The sequence below is a fragment of the Moschus berezovskii genome, chromosome 20, assembly GCF_049115385.1.
Source record: "Moschus berezovskii isolate FMDL1 chromosome 20, NW_MosBer_1.0, whole genome shotgun sequence".
Taxonomy (NCBI): Eukaryota; Metazoa; Chordata; class Mammalia; order Artiodactyla; family Moschidae; genus Moschus; species Moschus berezovskii.
In genome coordinates, this window is record NC_142479.1 from 53,198,711 (window position 1) to 53,213,867 (window position 15,157).

Consider the following 15,157-nt stretch of genomic DNA (forward strand, 5'->3'; position numbering starts at 1 on the left):
AATTCTTTGGCGCTCATCTTTCTTTATAGTCCAGCTCTCACATCCATACATGACCACTGGAAAAACCATAGCTTTGACTAGATGGACTTTTGTTGGCAAGGTAATCTCTGCTTTTTAATATGCTGTCTATTACTAAGCCTTTTAATTTAATTCACTTATTTACTTATTTAAAATTTTTTAATGTATTGTTTTCACTGTAATTGCTTTACAATGTTGTTTTGGTTTCTTTGGCACAGCAACATGAATCAGTCATAATTATGTATATACCCCTCCCTCTTGAGCCTCCCTCCGTCCTCTCATTCCAACCCTCTGGGGTCATCACAGAGTGCCAGGCTGGGCTCCCTGTAATTCACTTAATTATTTTATTGAAAATTTACTTTGAAACATTGATTTAAGCATTTTTTATTATTTATTTGACTGTGTTGGGTCTTACTTGCAACATGTGAGATATTTCATTTATTCGTTGCAGCACTCAGGCTCTCTAGTTGCAGTTTGCGGGCTCAGTAGTGTCAGTACTCAGGCTCAGTTGCCCCACAGTATTTGGGACATGAGGTCCCATCACTTCATGCCAAATAGATGAGGAAACAATGGAAACAATAGCAGATTTTATTTTCCTGGGCTCCAAAATCACTGTGGACAGTGACTGGAATCACAAAATTAAAAGACGCTTGCTCCTTGTAAGAAAAGCTATGACAAACCTAGAAAGCATACTAAAGTGCAAAGACATCACTTTGCTGACTAAAGTCTGTACGGTCAAAGCAGATTTCTCCAGTTAGTCATGTACGGATATGAGAATTGCACCATAAAGAAGGCTGAGAGCCAAAGCACTGAAGTTTTTGAACTGTGTTGCTGGAGAAGGAAATCCTGAAAGTTGACTGTAGAACTGCTCTGATTCTGAGACTAAGACACAGTCCCTGCCTTCAAGGATTCTTCAGCCTATGGATGTAGGGTTTGTTTTGTTTTTCACAAATTCAGTTCCTCTGCCAAATGACACAACCTGTTACATGAGGGTCTGTTCTTGGTGCTTAGGAGCAGCTGCTGCTGCTAAGTCACTTCAGTCGTGTCCGACTCTGTGTGACCCCATAGACGGAAGCCCACCAGGCTCCCCCGTCCCTGGGATTCTCCAGGCAAGAACACTGGAGTGGGTTGCCATTTCCTTCTCCAATGTGTGAAAGTGGAAAGTGAAAAGGGAAAGTGAAGTCGCTCAGTCGTGTCTGACCCTTAGCGACCCCACGGACTGCAGCCTACCAGGCTCCTCCATCCATGGGATTTTCTAGGCAATAGTACTGGAGTGGCTTGCCATTGCCTTCTCCGTAGGAGCAGCTACTGATCTTTATCTATTTGTACCTTGGACTCAGGTTTTTAATTTTCAGGGAGAAAATTTAGCATTATCACCGACAGAGAAAACCTCATTTTCCTGTTTGTCAGGATCTCTCCCCCTTTTATCGATGAAGTCATCATCACTGGAGTGACGTGTTTGTTGTTAAGTACCTTAGTGTGAAGGCTGGGAAGAATCAGTCAGCTTCTCCCACGATGCTGGGAGTTGAATCTCATTTATCACCATCACCTTCAAAAAAGGAGACCCATCTCTGCCCCTTTACTAGCTTCCTTTTCCAGTTGACATCAAACCTATCAGAGAAGGTAAATGATGTGTGAGCCAGATAACTTCTTTGAAGGGAGTGCTGGGACAATCTGGTTTAAACATGACTTTAGAAAGATCCTTCAGTCCTTTTGAACTCCCTTTGGCATGTCACCAGGCCTGTTGGCTGATTTTGTGCATTTAAGGCTACAGAAGAAACACAGATCCTCACTGGTGGGTGGGGAGTGCTAGCACAAGACTAAAATGATTTCATTCTTCTTGTTTTCTCCTTATTATCATTTTAATCCAAAGAACATGGTAGATAATCAAATAAATCCCTTGTACAATGGCTGTTGTCACTGATAATCCTTGAATTAACCCTCACATTAGCTTTGGTGCCACTTAGGTGTGATTTTCTTTTGCCATTTAAGGAGGCATTTTGAGTAACTGTGGTGTTGGTTTGCTGAGACATCATCTCATGCAATTTGCTGAAATCTTATTTTTTTTTAAATTGAGGTGTAGCTGACTTATAATATGATATTAGTTTCAGGTGTGCACCATAGTGATTTGATATTTTTATAGATTATGCCCCACGCGAAGTTATTACAACATTGACTATATTTCCTGTGATCTACATTACCTCTCCATGACTTGTTTATGTCTGGTAGTTTGTGTCTCTTATTCCCCTTCAGATGTTTTGCCCATTCTCTGATTCCCCACCCCCCTGGTAACCACCAGTTTGTTCTCTGTATCTGTGAGTTTGTTTCTGTTTCGTTATTCTTGTTTTTTAAGATTCCACATAGACGTGAAAATATAGAGCATTTATCTTTCTCTGTCTAACTTCTCTCACTTTGCATAATATTCTCTGGGTCCATCCATGCTGTGGCAAATAGCAATGTTTCATTTTTTATGGCTGAGTAATATTCCATTGTATATTGGGTTGGCCAAAAAGTTTGTTCGAATTTTTCTGTACTATCTTTTGGAAAAACTCAAATGAACTTTTTGGCCAACCCAGTATATATTACATGGCACATCTGATCCACTCACCTGTGATGGGCACTTCAGTTTCTTCCATATCTTGGCTATCACATATATTTTCAAATTAGTGTTTTCATTTTCTTTGGATAAATACCCAGGAGAAGAATTGCTAGATCATATGGTGACTCAATTTTTAACTTTTTGGGGAAACTCCATGCTCTTTTTCTAGTGGCTGAACCAATTCACATTCCCACAAATAGTGCATGAGGATGCCCTTTTCTCTACGTACTCTCCAACACTTGTTATTTCTTGTCTTTTTGATAATAGCCATCTGAAAGGTCTGAGGTGATATTTCATTGTGGTTTTGATTTGTATTTCTTTGATGATTAGTGACGTTGAACATCTTTTCATGTATCCATTGGTCATCTGTATGTCTTCTTTGGAGAAATGTCTATTCAGGTCCTCTGCTCATGTAATTGGATTGTTTGTTTTCTGATGTTGGGTTGTACGAGTTCTTTATATATTTTGGATATTAACCCCTTATCAGACATATCGTTTGCAAGTATCTTCTCCCATTCAGTAAGCTGACTTTTTGTTTTGTTGATTGTCTTCTTCACTGTGCAAAATCTTGTTAGTTTAATGTAGTGTCTTTCTACATTTCTGCTTTACCCAAGGAAACAGATCCAAAAAAAAATTTCTTAGACCAACGTTAAAGTGAGTACTGCGTATGTTTTCTTCCAAGAACATTTAAGCCTTTAGTCCATTTTGAGTTTATTTTTGTATGTGGTGTGAGAAACTGTTCTAGTTTCACTGTTTTACATGGGACTGTCCAGTTTCCCCAATACCACTTATTGAAGAGATTTTCCCTCCCTCCATGGCATATTCTTGCCTCCTTTGTTGTAGAATAACTAATCAAAAGTGCATGGGTTTGTTTCTGGGTTCTCTATCCTGGATCTATGTGTCTGTTTTTGTGCCAGAATCATGCCGTTTCGATTATTGTAGCTTTGTAGTAATAGTTTTGAAGTCAAGGAGTGTGATACCTTCTGCTTTGTTCTTTCTCAAGATTACTTTGGCTGTTTGGGGTCTTTTGTGTTTCCATATAAATTTTGGGATTATTTATTAGAATCTTGTTTGGGTAGCTTTTACTTTTAGTTCAGTGTGGTTCGTGTTGTAGCAGAACCAGTGTATGGAAGACTATGGGAAAGTCCTTACACACCAGGATTCTTCCCCATTTGGCGGTTGTCAGTGCCTGAAATTCAACCATTTATTGTGTTTGGTTCACCAAAATATTGTTTCTTATTAAAAAAAAACTTGGTGTATTGTTAGCTTTTTTATTCATTCATCCACTCATTGAACAAATATTTATTGAATCTGAAGGACTATAGCACAAAAAGCAGGAGAGGAAGTAGAACGAGATGAGCTGGCAGCACACACGGATGCTGGGTTACTCTGGGATTTCTCAACTCTGCTACCTATTTTGATCTTCAGCATCAGAGTGGTGGAAAACACAGGCAAATTTTAATCAGGCCATGTAGTGGTCATATTTGTGTTTTAAAAAGATAACCCCTTCTTCCTTGTAGAGAATGAATGAGAAAAAGAGTAAATTATGGGGATCAGCTGGTAGGCTATTACAATTGTGCAGAAGAGAGAAATGGTAGGTTATTATTTATTTTTTGTGGAAGAATGATTTAGAGAAATGTACAGATATATTAGAGCAGTACACAGCATTTATTAGTTTTCTACCCTGAAGAGGATATTGCAATAAAATTCAGCTTATTACAGATTCTTATGGTATCTATTCTATGTGTAGGCTGCGTTCATCTATTCTATAGGATTATATAATAAACAATGTTTATTGTGCTATCTTAAACTCTACACGCTCGATAATATTCTAATCAGTATGCTCTTAGATAGGAAGTAGTCATATATCCAAAGAGCTGACTCATTGGAAAAGACCCTGATGCTGGAAAAGATTGAAGGCTAAAGGAGAAGCAAGTGACAGAGGATGAGATGGCTAGGTAGAATCACCGACTCAATGGACTTGAACTTGAGCAGACTCTGGGAGATGGTGGAGGACAGGGAAGCCTGGCATGCTTCAGTCCATGGGGTTTCACAGAGTTGGACATGACTTAGCGACTTAACAGCAACAATCACAGTCCTATATTTTGGTGAAGTGTTTCTTGTTCAAGGCTCTTGTTTCATTGCCAGATTACTATGATGGACTAAATGAAAGAACTAAAGCAGTGAAAGGAGGAAGACCTGCCTAAAGTTGTCCAGTGAGTCAGTGGCAGAGGTGCCATGGAGCCCAACTCCCCACATAACGACTGGCTTCATATTTCAGCTGTGTGTTTACAGTCACTTCTTGTGCGTTTACAGTATCTTTGAAGATTTACTTCTAGGTAGCTCCTTTCTGTGGCATCACCGACTCGATGGACATGGGTTTGGGTGGACTCCGGGAGTTGGTGATGGACGGGGAGGCCTGGCGTGCTGTGGTTCATGAGGTCACAAAGAGTTGGACGTGACTGAACGACTGAACTGAAGTGAAGCTCCTTTCTACATTTGCGGATGATGTTCTCCTTACCTATTTTCCTGCCTGTTAATATGTTCCATGATTTGACTTTTGACAAAATTAAACTTATTCTTTTCCTCTTTCTCTCCTTTTTTTTGGGTACAGAGGATTACTTTTTCTATGTTTCTAGTTTCAAAGATCTCTCCGTGGCCTTTAAAAAGTCTTGATGATACTGTACCTTTTCTATATCTTTGTTACAGTGTGGATTAGTGGAAAAGACTTTGGGCTGGGGGTTAAGTCTCTGCTCTACTATTAGGTTAAAAGCACTGGGTGATCTTAACTTCTCTACTCCAAGCTTTTCCTTATCATTAAAATGGGACTAATAATTTCCCTTGTAATTAATAGGGCTGTTATAAGGAGTGAATGTATATGAGGTCTGTGATGGAGGTATAAGGTATACACATGAGCCTTGTAATCTGTAAACTTCAGTGTGCAGATGAGGGCAGAAGATGGTGATAATTGTAAAACCTTTTGTCTGGCCTGCAGCCATGACCCCACAGGTCTAGGGAGAGGGGTCAAGAAAGTTGTCAGGCAGTCATAAGAGCTAGATAAAAACTCCAATATAAAAGGCATGGCTAATTCACTTTGCTGTATAGCAGAAACTAACACAACATTGTAAAGCAACTATACTCCAATTTATAAAAGGCATACTTCTGTCTCTAGGTGAATTAAAAATTAAGCATTAGTTGCAAGAGTTTATATTTTATCAATAACGTTCATGTAAAGGTCAGCCTAAGTTTACGCTGATGAATGTTCTGGTTACTAGCTTTAAGTTTAAATTCTGACTTTGCTATTTGCTACCCAACCCCTTCAGACCTCAATATCCACAAATGTGAACTTAGATTAATACTCACCTCTGACTGATGAGGTTATTGTGGAAATTAAATTAGATAATCCATTGCATATAAAAATGCCTAGTGGTCCTGTTTTGTTATGTTTGCTCATTTGTTTTGTTTTTTAGATTCCACATATAAGTGGAAACACAGAGTACTTGTCCTTCTTTGACTTATCTCATTAAGTAGAATACCTTCCAGGTCTATCCATGTTGTGGCAAATGGCGAGATTTCATTCTTTTTTATGGCTAAGTAATATTCCATGATATACCACATCTTTAGCCATTCATCAGTTGGTGGGCACTAAGAGATACAAATGACTAGTTATAAAATGAATAAATTGCATGGATGTACAGCACAAAGAATATAATCAATAACTTTGTATAGAACATACTCTATAAAGTATTGAATTACTATGTTGTACACCTGAAACTGAGACAATATTGTAAGTCAACTATTCTTCAATTGAAAAAAAAGAAAGAAAAGAAAAATATGGACAGAGAAAAAAAGGCTCAGTGGTTCTATTATTAAAACACATTTTTAGTGCATGTGTGTGTATGTGTGTGTATAATAGCTTACTCTATTTTGCACAACTCAACAACATAAAAGCAAACAACCTGATTAAAAAGAAAACAGAGGAACTTAATTGAAAGTTTTCCAAAGAAGACATACAGATGGCCAACAAACACATGAAAAGATGCTCAACTTTATTAATTATCAGGGAAACGTAAATCAAAAATACAATGAGATTAACACCTCCCCCTGTTAGAATGACAATTATCAAAATAATAAGAAATAACAAGTGTTGAAGAGTATGTGGAGAAAAGGGAACCCTTATGGAAACTTGAATGGAGATTCCTCAAAAAATGAAGAATACAGCTGCCATGTGCTCAGCTGCTCAGCTGTGGCCGACTCTTTGCCACCCCATTGTTTGTAGTCCGCCAGGCTCCTCTGTCGATTAAATTTTCCAGGCAAGAATACTGGAGTGGGTCACCATTTCCTTCTCCAGGGGACAGCTGCCGTATGATCCAGCTATTCCACTTCAGGGTATTTCTCCAGAGAAAATGATAACACTAACTTGAAAAAGATCTATAAACCCCAATATTCATTCATTGCAGTATTGTTTACAACAGTCAAGATGTGGAAACAACTTGTGTCTATCAGTGGATGAATCAATAAAGATGATATGATACATACACACACACACACACACAAACAGTAGAATACTTCTCAGCTGCATAAAAAAAGAATTCTTGATGCGTGTGACAACATGGATGGTCCTTGAGGGTATTATGCTAATTGAAATAAGTCAGGTGGAGAAAGACAAATATTGTATGATTTCACTTATTTGTGAAATCTAAAATACAAAACAAATGAATAAACGAAATGGAAACAAACTCATAGAGATTAGAGTCAGGTTACTTGGGGGAGGCAAGTTGCAGGGAGGATGAAATGGGTGGAGAGGAAAAACTGCATGATGATGAGTGGTAAATAGACTTGCGGTTCTAATCACTTTGTAGTGTATACAAATATCCAAATTAATTATGATGTACACATGAAACTTGCATAATATTATGTGTCAATTTTGCCTCCATAGAATGTTAAACTACCAAGTACCAGTTTTATCCAAATTTTAGATATGGTTTTGACAAACATGAATTTGAAGCCTGAAAGTAATAAGTTCACAACTTGAAGGCAATTTGAGACTATTGCGGATATTGCTCACTATTGACAAAAATCCAATGTTTCTTCAGCCATAGAAATGGAATTTTGGCCAAGCACATGCCTGTCTAACCATACTAGTTTTCTTAGCTTTGTTAATTTGGCCATGGTGGTATATCTAATTTCTTTCCAGTGGAGTACAGTCAGAAGGATGGGTGCCAACTTACAGGCTGTGGCTTTGTTCCTGAGGATGTGCCTCCTCCATGTTCTCTTTCTTCTTCCCACCAGCTGAAATCTGAGAGAACACCTGTGATTTATGCAGACTACATCAATGCCTAGGGTTGGAGTTATGATACAGAAGGATAAACGTGGGTCCTTCAATCAACAATGTAGAGCAGACATGTCTGCCAACCTGGAATACTCACCTTGGACTACTATAAAGGGAACAATAAACTTCTGTGATTTTTGTCTCTTAAAAAGAGAAAACTCTATTTTGGTCAGGTAAAATGAGCCTAAATCACACTATGTTATGGCTTTGGATCCAGTTTGCTGGGAAGTTATATTTTCTAAAAATAGAATGCTCTAAATTTATGGATTTTATGTCAATATCCTGGGTGCCTTTTTTTTTTTTTGGCTGCACCTTGCACCATGCAGGATCTTAGTTCCCCAACCAGAGACCGAACCCGTGCTTCCTGCAGTGGAAGCACAAAATCTCAACCACTGGACCACCAGGGAAGTCCCAGCCTGAGGGCACTTTAAGGTCTCACTTTTTTTTAACGTAGATTATATCCTAAGTATAATTCCCAATTTCTTTATTTGGTATATTTTATTCTTACTCCTACTATATTATCTGTTTAAAGTTATTTATACTTCAGGATGGATGCTATTTCTGTTCTCAGGTTTCTAGAACATTCCACATGTTACAATGTCTTATAATAACTGGGGTTTAAAAGGTAGGGTGGAGCAGTGTGCCAGTCTTCTCTAAGGAGGCTTTGCCTGTGTCCTGTTTCTTTGGAGCAGGTGAAAGTCATCCCCAAATGCCTCTTATTATATCTCACTCCCATTATTTCCCTACTCTCTCTCTCTCTTCCTCATTTCTTGCATGAACTATGACTCTTTCTCTCCTGCTTTTTCTTTCATTTCTCTCCTAGAATTAGAGGAGAGATCAAGGGAGAGTGGTCAAGTTGGTTGGAGGGACAGAGTCGTTCCAGCTAGTTGGCCTTTTTCTTTGATATTGAGATCATAACAAGTCGGGCTTCCCTGGAAGCTCAGCTGGTAAACAATCTGCCTGCCATGCTGGAGACCCCGGTTTGATTTCTGGATTGGGAAGATCCACTGGAGAAGGGATAGGCTACCGACTCCAGTATTCTTGGGCTTCCTTGGTGGCTCAGCTGGTAAAGAATTTGCTTTCAATGTGGGAGGCCTGAGTTCGATCCCTGGGTTGGGAAGATCCCCTGGAAAAGGGAAAGGCTACCCGCTTCAGTACGTAGGATCGCAAAGAGTCAGATATGACTGAGCGACTTTCATGTTCTTTTTACAACAAGTCGATTAGGGAATAAATTCTTGCCAAGTGTATATTGCTTTAGAAAGGAAGAGGTGGTTTTGCATGATGGTTTAAGGGGCAGGATCTGGAATCATGCAGTCCTGGGTTTGAATCCCAGCTCTGATACTAGCTATGCACGTGACCCTTCTAAATTTTGAATGATTCATACCCCAGGCTCCTCATTTGTAAAATGAGCAGTGTAGTAAAAGCACCTGGAGAACACTAAACGCTTTGTCTCGCACATAGGAAGTACTCAGTAAGTGTTACTTGTTATTATTGTTGCTATAAAAAGATGACCCATAAAAGGTTATGGAGCATGTTTACATCTTCAAATTATTAGTTAAGGTAGAAATCTAAATATATACCATCATTACATCAATTGTGTTCCCTGAGGCTCAAGTACAACAGGGAAACATGGTTTCATGTTAAAATGATTTAAACACTCGTGACTTTATATGCACCGATCTCCAGTTTTGGCTCTGGTGTTCTATGGAGATAACACATGAGACTCCCCTCTCCAGGTTTACCTTTGATTCAGTTGTTAGATAAGTGTGGCAGACAGTAATGCTCCTCTAAAGATGTCCATTAATACCTAGAAGCTGTGCACATGTATGCTACGTGGTAAAGGGGAATTAAGGATGCAAAGTAGATGGTCTTAAAATAGGGAGGTTTTCTAGAATGATTCAGTTGGGCTTGGTGTAGTCTCATGTGTCTGTAAAAGTGGAAGAGGTAGGGAGTCAGTCAGAGAAGGGTTCAGAGTGATGAGATAGCTGACTTTGAAGAGGGAAGGGACACACAGGACAAGGAATGTGGGGAACTGGAAAAGGCAAGGGAATAGATTCTCCTCTGGGACCCCCAGGAAGGAAAATGGTCCAGCCAACACCATTTTTTTTTTAGCCCAGTGAGATCCATGTCAGACATCAGACTTCTAAAATAGAGAACTGTGAGATAACAAGTTTATGTTGTTTTGAGCCACGAAGTTTGTGCTAATTCGTTAGAGAGGCCATAGAAAATTAATACAATGTGTATATATGCGTGTATAACATTGCAAATAGGAATTCCAGCAATTGATTTTGGCTGAAGATTAAATTAAGACTGATAGACTATTTTTCCATGTCACTTATAAAACATATATTTTCAATATACATATATAATATGGAGTTTTAAATTATTACCATGGCAGCAAAGATGATTGCAGTGACTACTTCATAAACTCTACATTATTCAAATTATAGGCAAATTTTTTAATTTACAAATTAATTTATATAATATACCTCACAGAATTAGAATTTAAATCACGTAATGTGAACATTTCACAAGTGAGTTTATTGAAAAGTATAAAATTGATAAAGATCAAGGTTTTTTTTGAAGATGCAAGGTATACATGGGTACCATGATTAGGGTGGATGCAAATATTTTTTTCTTTACACCCAAGTCCATCTCCCGCCTGATCTCATTCTCTGTCCACAGCTTTTTAACTTCTCTGTGGACTTTGCTGTCAGACAAACCTGAACTGTGGGTTTCTCTGTCACTAATTACTGTTTACTGCATAAGCTTCATATCATTAGTATGAAGAGACAGCGCACTAACTGGGACAGTGGGCATAATACCTGCATTCTACTCCCATTGAATATTCAGTTCTATTTGGGTGAGCTCCAAATGATCTCTTGGATTATCTCACTCCGTGGCCACCAGACCATACATTTTTTTTCCTTATTTTTTTCTGTTTCTCCCAATTTCTCCCCTGAAGTCACTATCTAAACCAAATATTACACTTGATTTCTTTTCTGATAACTAAAGCCCCCAAATTTGTAGCCTTCATTAAACATGATTCTGGGGATGGATTTTCAATATCCTATCCTATCCCCCCTTTCCCTGTTAATCTCAGGATGGTCAGAACCAGAAAGCCCCCTAGAGCTTTAGCGGCCCCTGATTGCTGATGAAGCCACAAGTCATCTGTTGGAAACATGAGTATCTTGTAGCCATTGTTTCAACCCTGTGTTTATCATGAATATGAAAAGGATTAGAATGAGATTTAGTTTTAACATGCACTTCTCTAATAATTAGTGATGCTGAGCATCTTTTCATGTGCCTCTTGGCCATCTGTTTGTCTACTTTGGAGAAATGTCTATTTAGATCTTCAGCTTATTTTTTGATTGAGTTGTTTGTTTGTTTGTTTTTCTCATGATATTGGGTTGCGTGAGCTGTTTGTATGTTTTGAGATTAATCCCTCATCCGTTGCAAATATTTTTCTCCTATTCTGAGGGTTGTCCTTTCATCTTGTTTATGGTTGTCTTTGCTGTGCAGAAGCTTTTAAGTTTAATTAGGTCCCATTTGTTTATTTTTGTTTTTATTTTCATTACTCTAGCAGGTAGGTCGAAAAAGATCTTGCAGCTTGGTGCTCTGTGGTGACCTAGATGGGTGGGATGGAGGAGGGTGGAGGGGGGTCCAAAAGGGAGGAGATATATGTATAATACAAATAGCTGATTCACTTTGTTGTACAGCTGAAACCAACACAACACTGTAAAGCAACTATACCCCAATTTTTAAAAAAAAGAAATGAGATTTTCCTGATATTTCTCCAATCAAGACCTCTTGGTTTATGTCTGGTGGAGTTGAACCATTGCATGCCAATCTTCAAACAATAAACTTTACACGAACCCAGCAAACATAACTGCTGTGGTTAGAATGAGATGAGGTGGAGATGCTGTTTAGAAAGGCTGTCTGATTACCAAGGCAAAGCATTTCCAGGGAGACACTCCTCTGAGCAGTCCCAGTGGTCCATCTCTGTTCTCAAGCTGGTGGGTCCAGAAGCATCATTATTATTAGTGTACCAGAACCAGAGGGATGCTCAAGAGTTGATTCGTAGTAACCTAACTATTAACTGACAGTTGAATGAGATAGAATGCAAATATAATTAATTTAACATTGAGACATGATCCATTCTGCAGCCAGAAAATTCCCGTCTACACCTTCTTTATTGTATCTGAGTATTGGAGAAACCAAATTGTGGTATGGAGGTTGTTCAGCAAAATGGACCCAGATGAGAGAGGTTGGGTTTTCATAACGAAGTCTCAGGAACTGCCCTGACTCTCCTTGTGTTGTGATTGTGATCAGTGTTGGTCTTTCACGGATTGGGCTGGTTATGAACACCACTGATTTGCTTTTAGGGGTCCCCTTCTTCAGACCTCTATGACACACACATTATTTCTTCAAACATTTATGCCTTTGATTGGGCCACAGATACTGTATTGTCAAACTTGAGTGATTAAGCTCAGGTCTTTTGGCATATATTAATGGAAGAATTTATTCCAATTTTAACTTGAGTGATTAATAACCATATGACACTGAGCGGGTTGACTTCTGTAAGCCTTGGCTCACTTATCAGTAAGGTGAGGATGATAATAATAATAATAGTATTACAGGTTTGTTTTGAGATTGAGAGACAAAATTCATGTAAAGCTTTTAGCACAGTTATGCTAGGAGAATGGTCACCAGTCCTATCTGAATTTCTCTGTCATATCCATTTTCCACAACAGTAATCCTATTTACAGGGCTGGCTTCAAACTATTTTCCATCCTCCTCCTGGACCATCTTCTTCCTATTGACTGCCAAAGACTGTGAAGGTTGACATATTAAGGAGAGGTCCTTTCCATCTGAGTTCCATAACATTCTGGAAAATAGAAGAATTAGACCTATATGTGGCAATCATTCACTGTGTGTATGTAATACGTCAAAACAACTTAAATGTATGTAATGTTTATTAAAAAATAAAATAAAGATTTCATCTTAAATCTAGAGCTTTCATTAGTTATCAGGATGGCTTTCCATGTCTGTACTGTTGTCAGATCGACTGAAATACTTCATTAGCTCAAATGTGGGTATTTTGCCCATTGAATGTACACTTCTCAAAGCAACTCAATGAAGTCATACTCGTGGTGTTACCAGGTACTAGGCATGCTTTCAGAGCTTTGCGTGCATTAATTAGTTTCATCATCTCAACCATATGACGTTGAAACTATTAATAGGCAGTGGAGATAGAGAAGTTAGGTAAGTTGCCCAAGATCTCATGGTAGGTGGCAGGGAAGGGCTGGGAATCAGACCTAGCTAGTCCAACTTCAAGTATCTGTTCTTAATCAGCATGTGACTCTGCTTCTTAGCTAGAGATGGCCAGTGTTCTCTTCTGGCTTTTTCTGATGCTTTGGTAGGGGTCATGGGTTCTGAATTTTCCTTCTAGTCTGTTTTTCTCGATCAAGTTACAGAGTCTTCCTGAATGCTGTAATTTTTTATTTGCCTTCTACTGTGAGACTTTTCTCTGCACCCACAAAGCTATGCTGAATAGGGGTGGTCTCTTGGACTGTGGTGGTTAAGGAGGAAGGCATAGTTAGTTTTTTCGGATGGGTCAGTAGAAAATGAATTGACAAACACTTGTTCTCCACTGAGATGCAGAGAGAAGACCTTTCTATTGTTACATACAAGTTAGAGAAAGGTGGTTCTCTATAACCAAATACATGGCTTTGGAGAAATTCAGTCCCAAGTGGGTCTTCTGGGCCTGTATGGTTAAGTTGCTTCTCCAAGGGCTACACATATCAAGTTAGTAGGTACAATCCTCTCCAGTGTAACTCACAAGCACCTGCTAGGCCCACTGGGCCATCACAAGGAGGTGTAATACCAGAGATCTTTGCCCCTGGCATGGAATAAAGGCCTTCTTATTTTTCTCAGGGTCCCAGTAGTATGTCCAAGTTGATTGTTAGCATTGTTCTGGGCAGAGGGACGAGAGAGAGGGAAAAAGAGGAAGAAGGGGAAAGGAGAGGAGGAGGAGAAGACAGAGGGGAAGAGAAGGGGCGAGAGAAGAAGGAAGAGGTGGAGGAACAGGAGGAGGAGGAGAACGTGGACAAGAGAGCAGCGGGAGGGCCAAGAAAACATGCTCAGAAACTTGGCTATTGGTGACATCACCTTAATTAGAATATTTCGAAACGTTGGCATATTACCTATTTTCTGATGTGCATGTAAGTGGTGGTCTATGTCTTAAATGCACCTAAGAAAGAACTGTGTATATAATGTTCGACCCAAAATGATAATTCAATTAAATAAAGCTTTTCAATGTTGCCAAATAAGGTTGTTCCCATTTGAACTGGGTGCGTGGGTTGTTCCCATGAAGCTTGTGAGTCATGCATGAACACACTGGCCAGATATTTCTAGCCAGCCAGATAGCCAAAGGATTCATTTCCTATAAAGTCATTTGATCACAGTGTCGAAACAATGTATCCCAGACTTGCTTGACTGATACTAACCCATGGCACTGTCTCATGGACGCTGGTTGCCTTGGCCTAGGAGCTCTTCCTAGCGTGGATGGCGTACCTCCTTTCTCTTTTGGGACACTTACCTTTTCTCCTGAATTTTAATCTCTTTCTCCCTTCCTCTTATTTGGAAAGGACATTTGCTTTTAAAGTACCATTTATTATCAAAACTTGAATTTAATTTTTTCTTTATTTTATTTTTGTTTTTTTAAGCTCTTTATTTTGTATGCAGTTCTAGCCGATTAACAATATTGTGATAGTTTTATGGGAACAGCGAAAGGACTTAGCCGTACACATACATGTATCCATTCTCCCCCAAACTCCCTTCCCATCCAGGCTGCCACATAACAGTGAGCAGAGTTTCATGTGCCAAAGAGTAGGTCCTTGTTGATTATCCATTTTAAATATAGCAGTGTGTACATGTCCATCCCAAATTCCCTAACTACCCCTTCCCCTTATCGTTCCCCTGGGCAACCATAAGTTTGTTCTTTGAAAACTTCAATTTTAAATCAAAACAGACAGAATTAGGATAAACCTACTCAAGCAACGAGTAAGATATTTTTCTCCATTGTTTGAGAGATGGAAATTAAGGGAATTAATAATAATAACAACATACGATTATTAGCTTATAAAGAACTTAAAGAACTTATTGATAGCATCAAATTGCTTTTAAAAGAAATCAGAGAGAGGAGT